This window comes from Pogona vitticeps, chromosome 4 (assembly GCF_051106095.1).
Source record: "Pogona vitticeps strain Pit_001003342236 chromosome 4, PviZW2.1, whole genome shotgun sequence".
Lineage (NCBI taxonomy): Eukaryota > Metazoa > Chordata > Lepidosauria > Squamata > Agamidae > Pogona > Pogona vitticeps.
The window spans coordinates 182,378,702-182,397,187 of record NC_135786.1 but is presented as its reverse complement, the minus strand read 5'-3'; positions in this window follow the sequence as shown (position 1 = coordinate 182,397,187).

The following is an 18,486-nucleotide window of genomic DNA, read 5'->3' as shown; positions in this document are numbered from 1 at the left end:
CAAGCCCACATCATCATTCGTCCACTACTGTGCTTGACAGTTGGCATGAGGTGTTTGTGCTGATATGCTATGTTTCATTTTCACCAGATGTGGCACTGTGCATTATGACCAAACATCTCCACTTGGGTCTCATCTGTCCAAAGGACATTGTTTCAGAAGTCTTATGGCTTGTCCAGATGCAACTTTGCAAACCTAAGCCACGCTGCCTTATTCTTTTTAGAAAGAAGAGGCTTTCTCCTGGCAGCCCTCCCAAGCAAACCATACTTGTTTAGTCTTTTTCTAATTGTACTGTCACAAACTTTTACATTTAACATGCTAACTGAGGCCTGTAGAGTCTGAGATGTAACTGCTAGGGTTTTTTTTTTTTGCAAATTCTCTGAGTATTGTATGCTTTGAATTTGGGGTAAGTTTGCTTGGACATCCGCTACTGGGAAGATTGGCAACAGTCTTAAACACTTGTCACTTGTGAATAATCTTTGTAGAATGATGAACGGTAAATTGTTTGGAAATGGCCTTATAACCCTTCCCAAATTGATGAGTAGCAACAATTGCTTCTCTATGATCACTGTGGATGTGTTTTGGCATTTTGTTAACAGACACCTGAAAGCTCCAGGCCAGCAAACTGCTAAAACTTTAGCTTTTATGGACATGGTCACATTTGCTGATGATCAGTTACTCAAGGGCAGCACCTGGCTGTTACTTAGCCTCTTAATTCCTATGGAAGCAGTAAGGGTGTACTTGATTTTTCATACATGGCTTTCCCACTTTGGCATTATTTTTGTTAAATAAATAATGACACAGTGTAATGCGTCATGTGTTGCTCTTCATCTGAAGTTGTATTTACCTGCTTTTCAGACCTGCTAAGGACTAGATGAACTTTATTATGTTCTGATACATAACACCATAGAATTCAAAGAGGGTGTACTTTCTTTTTCACATGACTGTATGCATACGTAAGTATTGCTATCTTTTTAATATTCAAACTGCAATGCAATAACAAACACAACAGAAGAAAGCAACTTTTCCTAAGAAGTTCCCCATCCTCAAAGAAACAGACTCAGCGTGAAACAAAGTAAGTACAGTACTATAGTAGAACCCAAGTCCAAAGGCAAGACGCGTTTTCCATCACCTCTGGTATGCCAATAAAGACAGAGAGTTGTGCAGAGATGTCAAGGAAGAGCTCAGGGCGAAGTTTTGGGGAATGTATGATATCAGGCCTGAGAAGATGGTCAAAGTTTGCTGTGGCTGAAAGTGGACTAGAAATTCAATGCAATGGGGAAGTCAGAGGAGGTGAAGTGAAAAGGGAAGAAAGTGGAATGGGAAGGCACAGGAGGAAATCTAATCATGGAGAACATTTAGATGACGAAGGTGGACATTAGGAGTCTTATCTGGGACTGCCCACTGTCTCTTAGGCTGGTCTACCTCAGAGGTTGCTAATGAGGATAATGTGAAAAGAAAACTAATATACAGTATCTCGAGTTTGTCGAATGAAACTCGGGGTATAAATGTAACAAATAAACCAAATTAATTATTAGCTTTATGTAGGAGGTATGAACTGGAAGATACGTGATAGGTAGATAGCTATATGTATCCATAAGACTGATTTTTCATGGATATATAGACAAGATACTGAATGACTAGAATACTACACATCTGTTCTTCATGACAATAATTATAATACTAGAAGAATTGGTCATAAAAGACTGGTCATGAAATAGGAGAAAAGGAAAAGGCAGAACAGAAACACAGCAAGAAAGGAGGAATGGAATAGCATTAGATTAATGATGTGCCTATGGTTTTTAGCAGTATGGCAGATAATGATTGCCTCAATAGTCTTGAAATTCAAGGAGCATTATTATATGAGACTTCTGTTGGCATGGAAATAATACATTATTAATAGTGATCATTTCTATTTCAGTAAATCATAATTATGAAGAGATGTCTATGCCCATTGGTGCACATAAACTGCTACTGGTTCAGGAAATATACAATTTATTGTGCCAGCTCTATGAATTTACTTAAAATAATTCTACCCTGCCTTTCCAAAGGGAGCCAAGGAAGTTGACAAAAATAGCTGAAAACAAGAGAAATGCAATAGTGAAATCAGGAAAATAAAAAATAGGACAGAATTAAGTAGTTCCTACATTATTCTTCAAAAGATTTCATACTCCACCCTCCTCAACTATAACTAACAAGTATCTTTCTCAGATATGTAAGACAGGCAGAAATCAGAAATATTCCCTTTCTAGATTAGCACACCCAGATTTCCCCAACCTTTAAAAATGCAGGATCTTGTGTCTGAACAGACGATGCAGAAGGCGGACCTTTCTTGTGAGCAAATTTCCCATTTGGGATGCTAGTAGTGATATGGCCCTCTCTATGGTAACAACCTGCTTTACCTCAGATGGCAGCTATTCATAGAAGAGCTTCTGTCCTGGAGCTCTTACTAGGGAAGGATATCTCAGACTTTGTCCCCAGGGAGCCAGAATTGAGAGGACACCAAATTCAGAGGTGAGTTGACTGTAGGATGTCATGAAAATGAATAGAAGCACTTCCCTGAGGTATTTACTCTTGGGGAGCTTTCTTCTACTAAACACCTTCAAAACTGGTTTCAAAGAAAGAAATTAGGATATCATGGCACCAGCATCCTCTGTTCTACCAGGGAATAAGGACTCTTACAAGTATGGTGCACATACCCTGCATCATATGCCAAAGGAGGAAAAATTGCAATAGCAGCAGCAACAGCATTGTAGGGCAGCCAATGTCTTCCCTTCACTTAAGAAAAATAAAGAGTGATGTAATGGCTAAGAATGTTGGAGGTGATGCTATTTGCCCTGGTGCCAGAACTGCTAGTTACAACTCTGCTCTGTACTTTGGAAGAGATCCATAGAATATACTGGCCATTTTCAAGTATGGTAAAGGGTATGTGGAGACAGATGATCATTCAAGTACTGTGTAAAGAGTTTTAAAGGTCAAATCTCAACACCTGAAACTGGATTCTGAAATAGATGGAGAGCCCCTTGTATGTGGCTTATCATAGGTGCCATACAATTGCAACATCCAGTCCCAGGTGCACCTACTGTACAGTACACTATAGTACGGAGTTTGCCAAAGTGTGGGTAACTGAGGTGAGGGCAGAATATGACTGCAAATGCATGAACACACAGCATCTAATAGCCAATAGATGCAATACCAGAAAATAGAAGAACTATGCTTGTTTGAATATGAAAATTGGCTCCTTTCATGTTTCAATACTATGAATGCAACAGCTTACACTGAAATAAGGTTTCTGTAGAAAAATAACATATGGTGAAGGAATAAAATACACTAGAAGACAAGTCAGTATATCCAATGTAGAACTATTGCTGTCTTATACATATGTCACAGGTGAATCAAATTATTTGGAAACAAATTGATTTTTTTATTTTGTGCTGCATCCTGAACATGGCTGCTTTACTGGTAGCTCTGGATTTACCATAAGTATAAATGAACTGTGAATTGTACTTGCAGTTGCAGTGACTTTGAACCATCTAGTTTTCATCCAGGTAAAGTCTTCTAGCAGAAGAAAAGAAATTAAGTTTCAAGCATTGTAACAGTGATCCACTACAATGGTATATAGGTTAATGTTTCAGAAGTCTGCTTTAGCAGTGACATATCTAAGGTCAAACTACATGTTAGTTTAAAGACATAACATGGAGAAGCTATGCCCTTTTTTGCAGTTAAAAATTAAGAGGAGAGAGAGAGTTTAACCCTTCCACTTCCCTACTGTGGTTGCAGCCCAGACTGGAACCTCTGCTGTTCACATTTAAAGTTCACATTGCCCCTACCCCATGATCCAAGTGATCCACTGACCATTGGGAATGACAAATGGTTAAAATCTTCCATCTCCATTCCCCCTACATCCAGATTTCAGATTAAGATCTCTCCAGCTGTTTTGAGTAAAATAGGAGGGAAAAGATGTAGTGCCTGACTAGTTTGATCTCTAGCTGCTATTGTTGTTTGACCCTCTGCCTCTAGCAGAACTCAGAGAATTTGCTTTTTGGACTTTAACTCCCAAAATTCTGTAGCCAGCATTGCTATTCTGGCTGGGGGTTTGGGAAGTTATAGTCCAAAACAGCACAATATCCAGGCTCTAGATTCTAGCTAACCCAGATAGATGGCTTTTTCTGGGAGGGAGGCACGGAATAATTTTCTTTGATCAATGAAGTGCAAGGTCCAAGGGTTATACATATCCATTACTGGACTTTGAAGGTCTGCCACCGCTTCCACAACCATCCCTCCCCATAATGCTCTTAGCCAAACAAAAGAAAACAAACAGCTATCTCTCCTCCCCAGCTCCTTTGTATCCTCCAGTGGCCCAAAAAGTTATTCTGAAATTTTTTTCCCCTTTAAAAAAGGGGGCCACTGGTGTGGGAGTGTACACATCACCACCTCTGGCTTAGATTGGCCAAATGAAGCCACAATATTGAGAAGAACAATTCTCAGAGGGAAGTACATATATAATGTAGGAACCCAGACCCTATGTGATGAGGGATCGTTGCAAACTCTGTCTAAACATATATAGTGGTGCCTTGCAAGACGATGTTAATTCATTCCGCAAAAATCACTGTTTTGCAAAAACATTGCCTTGCAAAACGCGGTTCCCCATTGGAATGCATCTAAATCCATTTAATGTGTTCCAGTGGGGGGAAAAAACGTCCTGTGAAGCATCAGTCTTAAAAAAAAAACCCGTCTTGCAAAACGCGGTTCCCCATTGGAATGCATTGAAATCCATTTAATGCATTCCAATGGGGAAAAAACCATCTTGCAAAGCATTGGTCTTTAAAAAAGTACAAAAACAACCCGTCTTACGAAGCACGGACCCAAACATCATCTAGCGAAAATCTCCCATAGGAAAAACCATTTCATGAAGTGCAACAGCAATCGCAAAAACCCATCGTCTTGCGGATTAATTGTCCTGCAAGGCAATCATCTTGTGAGGCACCACTGTATATTAAATACCACTTCAATATTTACTTTTACGGGAGTTACTAATCTTTCCCTGCTATATAATACCAATTCTTATCAATGCCCAATTTCTTAGAGCAGGGAGCTTTCTTTCTTTTTACCTTTTAGAAAGTCACTTTCCAGACTAGGGGTAAAAAGGACACCGCTGGCCTAGGCACCTCATGAGGAGGTTGCTGCCCTCTTGTACAGCTGAGGAACTATTTGGACTCGCTGCTCGTGCCAAAACAACAAGAAATAATCAATTTTGGAGCAGTTTTGCTCTTGGCTTCAAGATGTGTCTCATTTCTGTTGGGAGTGTTTTTATCCAAATGTTTCCTTATACAGTGGTGCCTCGCATAGCGATGTTAATTGGTTCCAAAAAACACATCGCTATGTGAAACCATCGCTATGCGAAACACCATTTCCCATAGGAATGCATTGGAAACCGGTTAATCCGTTCCAATTGGAACGGATTGCCATCGTTAAGCGAAAAAACCCATAGGAAACATCGCTAAGCAAAACAATGTATCCTCCATTGGAATGTATTGAAGCTGACTCAATACATTTCAAGGGCTTTGCGAAGTCAATTTTTGCAATTTTAAATGTGTCATACAAGGGGCAAAAATTGTTTTAAATGCTTGGATTAGCTTCTGCACCCTCTAAAACGGATGCAAAAGTTAATTTGGCTTTGATCTGACTTTTCATTAATTTATGGTGAATTTTTCCCCCCAACTTTTGACAGCTGTCAAAATCTGACAGCTCCATTGTTTCCTATGGGGGAGAAAGAAATTCACAAAAAATTAATGAAGACTCAGCAACTGTTCTAAATTCTTGGGTTCGTTAGAGGACCCCCTAAGTTGTGTGCAAACCTGATTTGGCTTTGATCTGAACTTTCGTTAATTTTTTGTAAATTGTTTTCTCCCCCATAGGAAAGCATGGAGCTGTCAGATTTTGACAGGTCCATTGGTTCCTATGGGCCAAAAAAAAAATTCACAAAAAATTAACGAAAAGTCAGATCAAAGCCAAATCAGGTTTGCACATGACTTAAGGGGTCCTCTAACGAATCCAAGCATTTAGAACCGTTTTTGACCCTTCTAAGACACTTTTTAAATTGAAAAAAAAAAACATCGTTAAGTGAAGCAGGGGACCTAAAATCGCATTCGTTATGCGAAGCATGGTCCCAAACTTCGCTAAGCGAAAATCGCCCATAGGAAACATAGTTATGCGATGCATATTATTTTCTAAAAAAACACATCGTTATGCGAATTCATCGCTAAACGAGGCAATCGTTAAGCGAGGCACCACTGTATATTGCAACCTGCTGAGCATAGGGATCTGCTTTGCAGCTGGCCAATGGTCCCACACAGATTCCCGTAGTGTTTCTTCTGCTTCTATTAAGATACCTATTACAAAGGGAATTGAAGACTAAAGTAGATTATCAGTATAAATAGGCCAACCCAAACATTGATAACAAGCAAGGTGGCAACATTTCTTCATAGTTTTTAAAGTTGTGCACTGCCTTCTGCATAATCAAAGGCATTTGTATGTTGCTGCTTTGCATGTGCAATCCCAGTACCAAAGTGAAATTATAGTACAGGAAAAAAAAAAACCAAACAACTCCCCCCCCCCAAAAAAAATCCAGGTTCCAGGACAGAGGCCCAGAGAATTCTAGCACAAAAGATAACTCTCACTGTCTCCAAAGACATTCTCCAAAGAATTGCCAAGCTTTTACTTAGGATCTGATACTGCCCATTTTTAGTGCATTTGAAGTTGCTTCCAGTTCCCTTTGCGTTCCTCCACTGCAGAAGCCTACAGGCAGTTTTTGTGCTTGATGTTATGTTTAGTTGGTTGTTGTTCTTGCTGTTGTTGTTGTGTGCTGTCAAGTCTCCATAGACAACCCTAGAGTGATCTCCAAAATGTCTTGTCCTCAACAGCCCTGCTCAGCTCTTCCAAACACAGGTCTATGATTTCTCTTAGGGAGTCAATCTGTCGTTTATTTGGCCTTCTTCTTTTCCTGCTGCCTTCAACCTTTTCCATCATTATTTTCCAGAGAATCCTGCCTTCTCATGATGTGCCCAAAGTAGGACAGCCTCAACTTCAACATTTGCCTCTAGGGATAGTTCAGGCTTGATTTTATCTTGGACCCACTTGTTTGTCTTTCTGACAGTCTGACAAATCTCTCCTCCAGCACCACATTCCAAATGAATAATTTTTTCCCTGCCAGCTTTTTTTTACTATCCAGCTTTCTCACCTATATATGGTGATTAGAAAAATATAAGAATGTGGATGATATTGGTCTTGGTCTTCCATGACACATCTTTACACCTGATGATCTTTTCGAATTCCTTCATTGCTGCCCTTCCGAGTCTCAGTTGTCTGATTTCTTGACTACTGTCTCCATTTGGATTGATGATTGAACCACGGTACACAAAATATCTAACTATTTCCATTTCTTCATTGTCAACACTAAGGTTGTGTAGTTTTTCTGTAGTCATGATTTGATTTTATTTTAATATCCTGCTTTGGCACTTTCTTCTTTCACTCTCTCTAAAAACGAAGGAAGAAAACTGAAATGTGCTGGATCTGGTAGGATGTTAATAAATCCATGCAAGTGAAGAGCTCCCCTTCTTCAAATAACTTATACGCTGTAACTCATAACCCATGTCCCATGGGAAAGGAAAACACTTGTGTTTTGTGAATGGTAGTTTAGTTGATGTTTGTGTCACTTGATAAAACCCTTTGACTTTTCTCCTCACCTCACAGAGCTAAACTCAACATCACACTGATATTTCTGATGGAACCTTCTTCTCTGCCTCTTTTGTGCCACCTGCAGACCGGTCTTGGAGATTTTCGCAGTCCTCTAACATTAGTTTGGAAAGGGCAGTCAACAAGTGTTGGAAAGGGAAGAATTTGCCTTCTCGTTCTACTAATTCATGCCATTCTGCCATAGCAGTGATGCCTATTGCTGTTACTGTTGCGGAAATCAGAGAAGTACTTATTTTTCCATGTATAAAATGACACTTTTCCCTAAAATAATTAGAGAAAAAAAATGAGGGTCATTTTATACAGGGAAGGCAGCAGCAGGAGGCAGAGACTGAAGCAAAGAAGCAACTGGCGTTGGCCACCTCTCGCAGCTGCCTATTGACTGCTGCCGCCGCTGCCCAATCACCCCCTCCAGCAATCGTCTCCTTGCGATTGGGCAGTGGCAGGAGCAGTGAGAGGTGGCTGAGCCCAGCTGCTTCTTTGCCTCAGTCTCCGCCTGCTGGTGCTGCTGCCTCCACCGCTGGTTGTGGGCTCAGTGATTGTGCAGCCCTTTGATACCTGCTTTTCCCTTCCTTTTGCTAAGCCCTGGGTCTAGGAACTGGCGGGGAAAGCAGCGATCAAATTTTCAAATTTGGGGTTAGAAAAGGGGGGTGTCATCTTATAAACGGAAAAATACATTAATTTGTTGTGAGATAAGAAAAAAAAGCATGTGTATGGAATTTTGGAATTGGTATCCCATCTCTTCCCCCTGTGCTTGCACAAGCTGTTACTGAAAATAGGACAAGAACACCAAATGTGTTCTTCATACTGTGCCAGAGCAAGGTAAATAAAAACATATGACTATTAAATAGCTGGGGCATTCACAGAACTACTAGTATTTTTTTACAATAATACTCAACTACCAGTTATCCACATATTGGATGAAAATCACATAAACCATGGAAATAACTCCAACTATGACATGTCAAAATCAATTTACTCGTGTAATGGCCCACTGGAAAGGCCAAACATCAGCCTGAAATTTGTTTTTAAAAAAGAATTTTTAAAATTGGGGAGTGTCCTTCTAGCAAGCTGTCACAGCAGTTTGCAATAAAAATAACAAAATCATGAAAGGAAATCACAGAAAAATAAGCAAAAAGCAGAATGACAGCATGGATAAAATCTAGGGACCAAAAATGGCTTACATACAAAAATAGTAAAAAAAAAAATTATTTGATGGGGGTGTGGACTATGGTTTTAAGACTGCTCACTCCTCACATTGGCTAGTGGTCCTGGGTATCGTAGTCCAAATAAAGTCACCAAGTTTTCCTTGCTCATAGGCAGCCATGCTTAGGAACCTGATATCATTGTGACTGAGGCTTTCAGTGGAAATGAGAATAGGTGGGGAGAAAATGCTTGTAGCCACCACCATCATCACAACAACATCAATGAGATGTTAATTATGAAATGGATCACTTGATGTTTTCATCAAACAAAAACAGAGTCAAGCAGAGTAGTATCTTTTTTTTTCTTGTGCAAGGTAAAAGATAATGCACAAGTTGCGCATTTAGTTATTAGGCTTTTAAAAAATGTTTCATCAGATTCATTTTCTGCAGCATCTGAACAGGCCATTAGCAATGGCCTATTATAAAAGGAAAAAAGAAAATTAGATGAGGGAGAAAAGCAAGACATAATAAATTGTTTAGAACAGGTTGGTCTGAAATGACTAAATGACAGAATAGCTTAGAATTGTGTCCATGTCATTAAATTGGCACCTGCTAAAAGTAAACATGTTGTGTCTAATTTATAATCCCATAGTTCTCTGTAAGCTTCTAATTAAACAAACCAGAGGATTTTAAAATTGGGATTGTGTGCTTAATGTCCTAGATGTAGACCTCTCAAATGTATGACTAATCCTGGAATTACCATCGTCCCTAACTGTGACTTATGTTATTTCATTCCTTATACATGACATGAAGTATGAAGTATATTATTGGAAGTATCATAGGCCTAATTCAATTAAGTCTGTAATTTAAATATGTCCACAGAATTTCACATATAATTATAGGCATTGTTTCACTTTCCCATCCATCCATCCATCCATCCATCCATCCATCCATCCATCCATCCATCCATCCATCCATCCATCCATCCATCCATCCATCCATCCATCCATCCATCCATCTTTTGCTTCTGAAACTGCTTGTTCTTCGTGATCACAACAGTAGAGTTCTCATTAAATTATGCCTTCTTTACAGTACCTATAGCGTGAGCCTATCCATATTTACTTGGAAGGAAATCTGTTTATGTTAAAGAATCTGTACCTATATGGTAGAACCTTATGCTTACTCTTCCAGTAGGCAAGTTCTGCCACTGGATCATTGCAGTGTAACATTTCTCTAATCAAAATCTAACTTTGTAATAAAACAATTTCTGCTGAAAAAGAGCAGCCTGGATCATTGTTGACCATCTACTTTATGTTACTGTTGCATAAGGTTTGTTGGCATATTGCCATTGTTTGGATTTTCATTTCCCCTGCTTCATTTCACAGCCTAGCTGATGGACACTGGTTTTGCCACTGTCTCTGCAGGTTCATAGGAATTTTTTTTTCCAAAAACAGGATATGAGCGGCTTTGGAAATGGAAAAGAATAGTTAAAATGATACCGTTTAAATGGCAAATCAGACTGTTGGGAAGAGAAAGATTCCAAGGATTCTTTGGCTATCCTCAGAAATGGATTGTAGTCTTAACTATTTTTGAAGAAGCAGCTATAATGAAAACAGACACTCAAGTATTTTGCTAATCAGCATTCTCATTACATAAATATGCACACTGATTCAAATAGGCAATCATGCCATAATGAAAAGTCCTTTTACCACTTGTATTGTATTAACTGGGTCTTTAATGGTATAGGTTCTATTATGCAAAGATTACATTTCTTGAGTTAATTACACATTTTAGCAGATGGCTTGATGCAACAACTTTTTTCATTTGTGCTCCCATGAACATGCTTATAATCAGGAAGGTTTCTAACCTGTACAGCTGTGAAACTCAGCTACAATATTACTGCAGAAAAACTGCAGGTGCATTTACTTTTCACTTCATGAGGACAAGATGTTTGGTTCCGTTCATATTCCTACATATACCTTACCCGGAGTGGGGGGGATTACTTTTTTGACTATAAATCCCAGTATCTTCCACTCATCATGTAGACTCTGGGTGATGCTGTTTGGAGAAAAAAAGCAAGATTTCAAAGCTGAGGCCTGACTTCTGTGCAATAAAGCATGAGTACTAACATTCCAGCTGCTAAAGTCTTCCACTATGAGAAGCAGTGACCTCTTTATGTAATACATACAATACACAACGATTGGTTCCGGAAGCACAGAGTCGAGCATCAGTTAGCTATGGTGCTGTGTTAATAGGCTCAGACACTAGTGGAGGAACTTGCCTACGGGAAAGAATTAGTGTAATGGGATCACTTCCAGTCAGTCAATTGAAAGTGCCATTGTCTTCCTGATTGTGGCTATACTTTGGCTGCAGACCTGTATGGAGTAGTTCTCTGTTCAATTTGCTGCTGAGGCATTTATCACAGCTGCCTCTTTGCCTTCATCAGAAATGTCTTCCCCAGCTTCCCTCCCTAGGAGTTAATCCTGGGACTGGCTATGAGTCTTTTACTGAGGGTGAGGAGAAATTTTACTTGTAAAATTAGTCTCTGGCTCATGGGGTTTTCATCTCCCCCATGGCAATTTGCCTGTTTAATCACTTTATAATGCATTATTTTTATTCTCACCATAATTGTACTTCCAAGTGTTGGGGGCATTAACAAGATCTCTTTCTGAAGAGCAAGTATGCTTATCTGCTCCTGTGGGGAGAGCAAGATTGATAGGTTTGCTAAGTCTCAGGGCAGTGGCTGAAATTGTAAGGAATTGTTATGCTTCCTTGAGTGTCCAGGGAAGGAAGCAAACTCCCAGGGCAAGCAAGAGAAACTGTTATTTTTGCCTTTGAGATCACTTCAATGTCTGATTACCTATCTCTAGTTGTTCATGGCCAACCACCTCAGTGCGGAATATGTGTGTTGTGTTTCTGCAATACTGACACACCAAAAAGCCAGATGTCAAGTCTGATATATGATACAGATAGTCCATTGTTAGAAGAGGGAAATTGTTATCTGCTGAAAGTGTACAAGCATACAACACAGACTCTTCCAGCATCATGCATTTTCTGCATAGGTTGCTTTATTTTGTGGTGTATCTTCAGGATTTAAGCACAGGGTTCCTTTCAAAGTTGATGCATCAAAGAAGAAATTCTTCAGAAATTATGTCGCTCCAGCACTGACTTGCCTTCGCCCTTAATCTCAGGCTACCTATGATATTTGTTTCAGGGGCAGGAGGAGGAAGGCTGGGGAAAGAGTTAGTGAATGCATACTCATGGACCCCTTATGTCATTTGGAGTCTGATAGGCTGGAGAGTGCTGTGGATCACTGTATGAGCCTTCTTTTGCCCAAATTCTTAGAGCAGATCCTAGGAAGATGCTTTCTGTGGGCTAGCCATGACTATTCCATAAGTCCCAGCAACCATGCAGGGCCTGGAAAAGGTCTATATTTTTACTGAGTTGGGAATGTATCTGATACTGCACCAGACATTGTGAACCCAGACTCTAATTTGCAAATTAAAAAAAGGAACAATTACATATAACTTAACACAAACAGGGACATTTGAAAAACTGTAGAATGCAATGGAGCATAATATTAATTATGCTTCAGAGATATAATGAATCATTTCCATGCTGCTCCCAGACGATATGAGTCATTCAGAGGCCATTCCTTTGCTATTGATGTCTGTGGTTCTTTCCATAAATGAAGACAGAAAGGGATGCTATCATGATTATTTTTAATTTCTCCACAGAGATCAGTGAAAAGTTGGTCTGTTGTAGAATGGTGAACAAGATGTTGTGCCAAGATGGAAGAGTACACGCTTTGAAAAAGGCAGATTCTGTCCTGTAATGCTGGGCTTAATAAGAATCCTTCAGTGTCCCTGAAAATAATTTAAGAAGATAGAATGCTGGCAAGAAGGAATAATCATAAGGAAAACTAGAAGATAATTGAGCCAGTGCTATCTCTTAAAGTGGTAGCACTCGGTGTCAACACCCGGTCTGTGGGGAAATATGACCTTCATAGGTTAAAAGTTCTCTAGCAGATCTTTAAGGTTGTGAGAGGCAAAATCTGTTCCAGGCAGCAAAAGGAAACTTGCCCACTTTTACCCAGAGTAAGGCCAGCTCTACATCCACAGCACAAAGAATTAGTACAGTTTTAAGGTGGCAGAATGGACTCTGGGTGATTGTACCATTTTTTTTAATGTTTAATGTAAAGTAAGCATTTCACTGCAAGTAGAAGATGGCCATGACAAAGAGCTAATTTAGAATATTTACTCCTGATGTGCTAGCATTCTGCTTGCAGGAGTTAATAGTTTTTTGTTTCTCAAAAACAAGGGAACATGTTTTCCAGTTGTAGCCTGATGTGAGCCATTAACTTTGCTGTCTTGCTCTATTGCACATGGAAATACCTTACGGATTGGGTTTGCTGCTAGTTAAAGGCATACAGCACCCTCCAGATATTTTTTTAATGAACAGATTATATGTCCTCACTAGCACTGGTCTGGCATTAAAAATAGTAGATAATCACATTAGAAAAGTGCTTCCTCTCACACACGTACACACACATCTTCAAATTGTGGAAGCCATTTGCACAGTCTAAATAACTGAAAATCACTGTGCTGGGCCACATGGAAAGCCTCCAGAGATAGGTAAAGGTAAAGGTTCCCCTTGACAAATGTCCAGTCATGTCCGACTCTAGGGGGCGGTGCTCATCCCGATTTCCAAGCTTTTGTCCGTAGACAGTTTCCGTGGTCACATGGCCAGCATGGCTAGACACGAAACTCCATTACCTTCCCACCGTGGTGGTATCTATTTTTCTACTTGCTCTTTTACATGCTTTCGAACTGCTAGGTTGGCAGGAGCTGGGACAAAGTGACGGGAGCTCACTCTGTCACGTGGATCCAAACTGCTGATCTTTTGACCTTGCAGCCCAGAGGCTTTGCGGTTTAACCTGCAGCGCGACCACATCCCTAGATAGAGAGTTTCTTAAATCTTCAAGTGAGGAGAGTAATGTTAGAGGGAACAGGGCTAGACCATTCCTTAATCTTATGTATCCGTTTTTCCTACTTGCATAACACCTTGAATTTCTCTAATATTCCTTTGCTTGCTGGCATTGAGAGCAGGGACTATGGATTAATCAGTGGCACTGCTTTGAGGGAGTCCCAGGTAAGAAGTCCCCCAAGGGCCTGCCTTACCTTTGCCAGTGTGTTTCTGAAGCAAGGAGATAAGAAAGAAATTGCAGCAACAACTGTCAATGGGTGCCATTCTTTGGCAAGCATCTCAACAGCACTATCTCCATACTTCCTCCTAGAGGACTGATCCTAGTGCTGCTGATTTGGGCCTCACTAGATGAAATGCTGATTCCACATGTAACAGCAGTGTTCTCTTAAGAGGAAAAAAAAACTGCACGTTCTTTCCAGAGCTTGCTTCAGTCCACATTTGGCAAATTAGCTTACTTAATTTCTTGTAACTGAGAGACAGCTTTGTTTTTGCATTTCATGTCTCAGGCATATAGTACTGAAAAACTGTAAGAGGAAAGGTTGTAAGAGAACAAAATTCACATTTGGTCCAACTCTGTTTCCCCGTTGAAGAACATATGCATTGCTTTCAGAAGTTCCTAGATTCAATGCCTGCCATCACCAACTGAAAGGTATCAGCAAGAAGTGGTGCAAAAGGCCTCTGCTCCAAAAGCTTCTGCCAGCCAAGGTATAAAAACCTGCCAGTAGAAGTACCATTGTGGGGGAGGGGGTTGTTTAGATGGCATCTAATAGAATCTGAAGAAAAACAGCATTTGGCAGAGGTTGGAAATGTGACTGTTATGGACTTAAACTAAAATGTTATTGTTTTGGAATTCTCCAGTCATCGTGGTGGCAGAGACATGGAAGAAGTTGTTGTCCAAAGCAGTCATATTTCCAAACACTGATCTCTATGGCCCAGTGTGCAAAAGATCCCCATGTGCTTAAATGCACAGTGTGATACTGCTGTGTCATGCAGAGCCTGAAACCTAGACTAATGTTTCTCCTGTGCTTCTGCACTTAGCTGGAAGGGAGCTTTATTTTTCTCAAAGATTTATAGCCCACCTTCTTGTTTACACAAACTTTTAAGGCAGCTTACATAAAACCCCAAAAAAAGCTATAAAGAAGTAGTTCTGCCTGCAGGCAAACTGTTGAGAAGTTACATCACAAAGTGTTAGTGCACATCTGTAGAGAAATGACGTTCCACTCTCCCTTTCATTTGGGCATTCTCTGTTTGAAAAGCATACAGGAACTGATGTTTTATTTTCTCAATATATTTTTAATGTGAAATCAAAAACGTATGTCATTCTGTGTTTGATTACACAGTTGAAACTTAACTCCAGGTCTTTCATAAAAAGAACAATAGTAGGCCATGACACATAATGGCTAATAAATAAACCTTTCTCCAAAGAGCATGGGTCAATTCACCGCAGCTCAGTGAATCAAATCCTGTTTTTCCAATGTATGCAGACAGGGTCCATTAGTGTCAATGTGAACTGTATGTTTAAATCTGAATGGGAGGAAAATACAGGGCAACGGAATGTCATTTTGAATGGAAGAGAGAGTGAGTGAATGAAACTCAGAAAGTGCTTTGTATTGGAAAGAGAAGAAACCATCTATTTTATCCTGAAATATATATATTTTAAATTATACCATAAGTATAAACTGAAACAGCAGCCACTAGGAAACTGACCAGTTATCTTATATACTACTACTACTACTACTACTACTACTACTACTACTACTACTACTACTACTACTACTACTACTACTACTACTACTACTACTACTACTACTAATAATAATAATAATAATAATAATAATAATAATAATAATAATAATAATAATAATAATAATAATAATAATAATAATAAAGAATATGGCTCACATTGTTTTGACTACCTAATGACTGGCTCCAAAGAAAATACGTTTGCTTTTGGTAAATGGAATAAGTTCTGCTTGCAGTATTTTTACCTTTGAATGTTAAAACTGAAATGCAATTAATCATCATGTGTGAACTTGTGGGCATCTTGTGACTAAGAAAGAGAAAATGTATGTTAAAAAAAGAGGCATAGAGCAACCTAAGGATGTGTCTGTACTTGAACGCTGAGCTGGTGCCAAGTTGGATGAGATTCTGACTAAGATGCCTCCCTGATGTACCCCAGATACTGTATCTCTTTCAGAAGCCCTCTCTATGGTAACCAGAAAAAGGAAAGGGGAAGACAGTGGCAGGCAGCTCAGGGAAGGTGTGGGAAACTTCTGTTTGAAGGTTGTAGCTGCATTCTGTTCCAGTGTCGTGCATACACTTCTGGCAGGAAGCGGCAGCTGCCACCAGGCGGGGTAACCCCTGATTCTGCCCTTTCACTTAGAGGTAGAGCATAAGATCAAAGAGTTATTTCAGCCAATCCTGATTACAATTAGGTAACTAGTATCCTATCTGTCTCTCTCACAACATACTATGTAAACCATGCTAAGTAAATAAAATAGCTCTCAGGGCGTTACCTGTGGGCTCCGCTGGCTCCGACATCCGCTGTTGACTCCTTTGTTCTCTCTTTACGGCAATTAGCCTTGATTTGTTCCGTGATCACTCCCATGAAGGTGCTACTTCCTCAGTCCAGCAATAAAATAAGCAAGTCAGTGGATGGGATGCAAGACCCAGAGGTACCACCTGGTCAAATCTTACTCTTTATAGCTTTATATATTTTTAAAAGGCATACTTTTTTGAGAGCAGGAAGCCATTATCAACTTGGTGTTCCTTCAGTAGCCTCAACTCCTATCATTTGCTGGAGTATACTGAATGCCAGTGCTGGACCTGTTCAAACACTATGTAAAGAAATTAAAAGGAAATGGAAGAGGGAGGAAAAGTGACCCTGCTAAGGGAAGAGACTGTGTGCTTCAACTTGCCTAGAGGTATCTGAAATGTGAAGAAAAAAAAAGTCAGTGGTGTCCCCATGATAGAATGATAGATGAAATTAAAGGGATGATCTGGAGGAGGAGGTGAACAGATTATATGAACAGCGAAAATGATTAGATTATAGGAGAGCAGAATTGCTGCTTAGAGTGTTAAGGAAATGACATAAAGACAGCTCTGATTTCAAGGTGGCTCTTAGCAAATTGTTTGCTAATGTATACTAACTCTACTGCTGCAAATAGTTTAGCAAAGTATTAGTGTATAAAGCTGGATCTGGTAGGGAATACCTGTCTGGTTTGGAATGAGATACCAACATAGGATTTACCTTTCTCTATGTCAATATTACAGTGTTTTGGTTTCTCCAATCTCTTCTCAAAAGGCAGTGTTCATTTGGATTGGTATTTTGTTGTTGTCAAACTAATGCCATTCTGATTGACCTTAAAAATCTGTTGTTTCTTGTTCTGGTCAATTTGAATATGACTAAATAATTCTAATTGTAGATTCTAGTCTAAACCAATGCTGTGTATGAAGAAATGAGTATATAATATTTAAGTGAAGTCATTACTTTACTTAAATTAGAGAGTGGACTAATGCAATTAACACCATTGCAAGTTTTAAAAATATAAATATTCATCAGGTTTCTTGGGGAACATGGGATCTGGACTGTGGTGGCAGGATAGAGAGATTTAATTCTTTCTTGTAATGCTGCCTAAGAGGACACATACTTATCTTCAGTGTTAAACATATTAACAAGGATAGTACTGATGACTAATTAATTCTTGCCTATGGATTCTAAATAACACATTTCCCCCACTCCGGCCTCCCAGTCACTTCTGATTTGGCATCTGCTGCTCTAGCTATTTATGTTCAAACCCACTTCATTATATTCCTGGTTCCTACAAGCAATTGGTTGGGCCACGAAATGTTCTCAGCATTGAAGCCAGGCTGTGATGAGTCATCTTCACTGAAACCTCTTACATGGCAAGAATGTGAGTATGAAGACTTCAGAGTGCTTTATCGTTGGATTTCAGGTTTGTTGTTCAGATGGCTGAAACATCAAAGTGTTACCTCTGTTTCAGCTCACACCTCAGAAGATGGTGTGTTTGTGCATGCATGTGCACACGCACATGTGTTTACATGTGTTTGCATGTGTGTGTGCATGTGTGTGTTTGTGCGTTTCTGCAAGCACATGTGCATAGGTAGGAAATTTCTCCTAGGAATAACATACATTTGGCTTTGGACGTCTGTTACTGATTCACATTCTCTATACGAACCAGATTACTGTGGCTTTTGAAGACTTTTCTCTACCTCTGAAGATCTATGTTCAGATATTGGGTATGTTTTTAGCGATCTCACATTATGTACTTGATATAGTAACCCATTGTTAAAATTACGGCTATCTTAAAAGCCCTTACTGGTTTTCAGAAAAGCTTTCTGCAGCATAGTGAGCTGTAGTTTTGATGATTCTATTTTGATTATTCTTTTTTTGTTTTTATAATTCTTTAGCAATTGCTCCAGGCATTTGCCTTTTCTTCCACACTCTCAGTTTCTGTCTGACTTGCTTTTCCTTAATCTCAGTAAAGCCATTGCACAGAAAGATCAAAATTACTACATAGTGACATTAAGATTACTGTGATTTCTGATGGACAGTCATTGCCCATATGATTAATCTAAGAAGCAT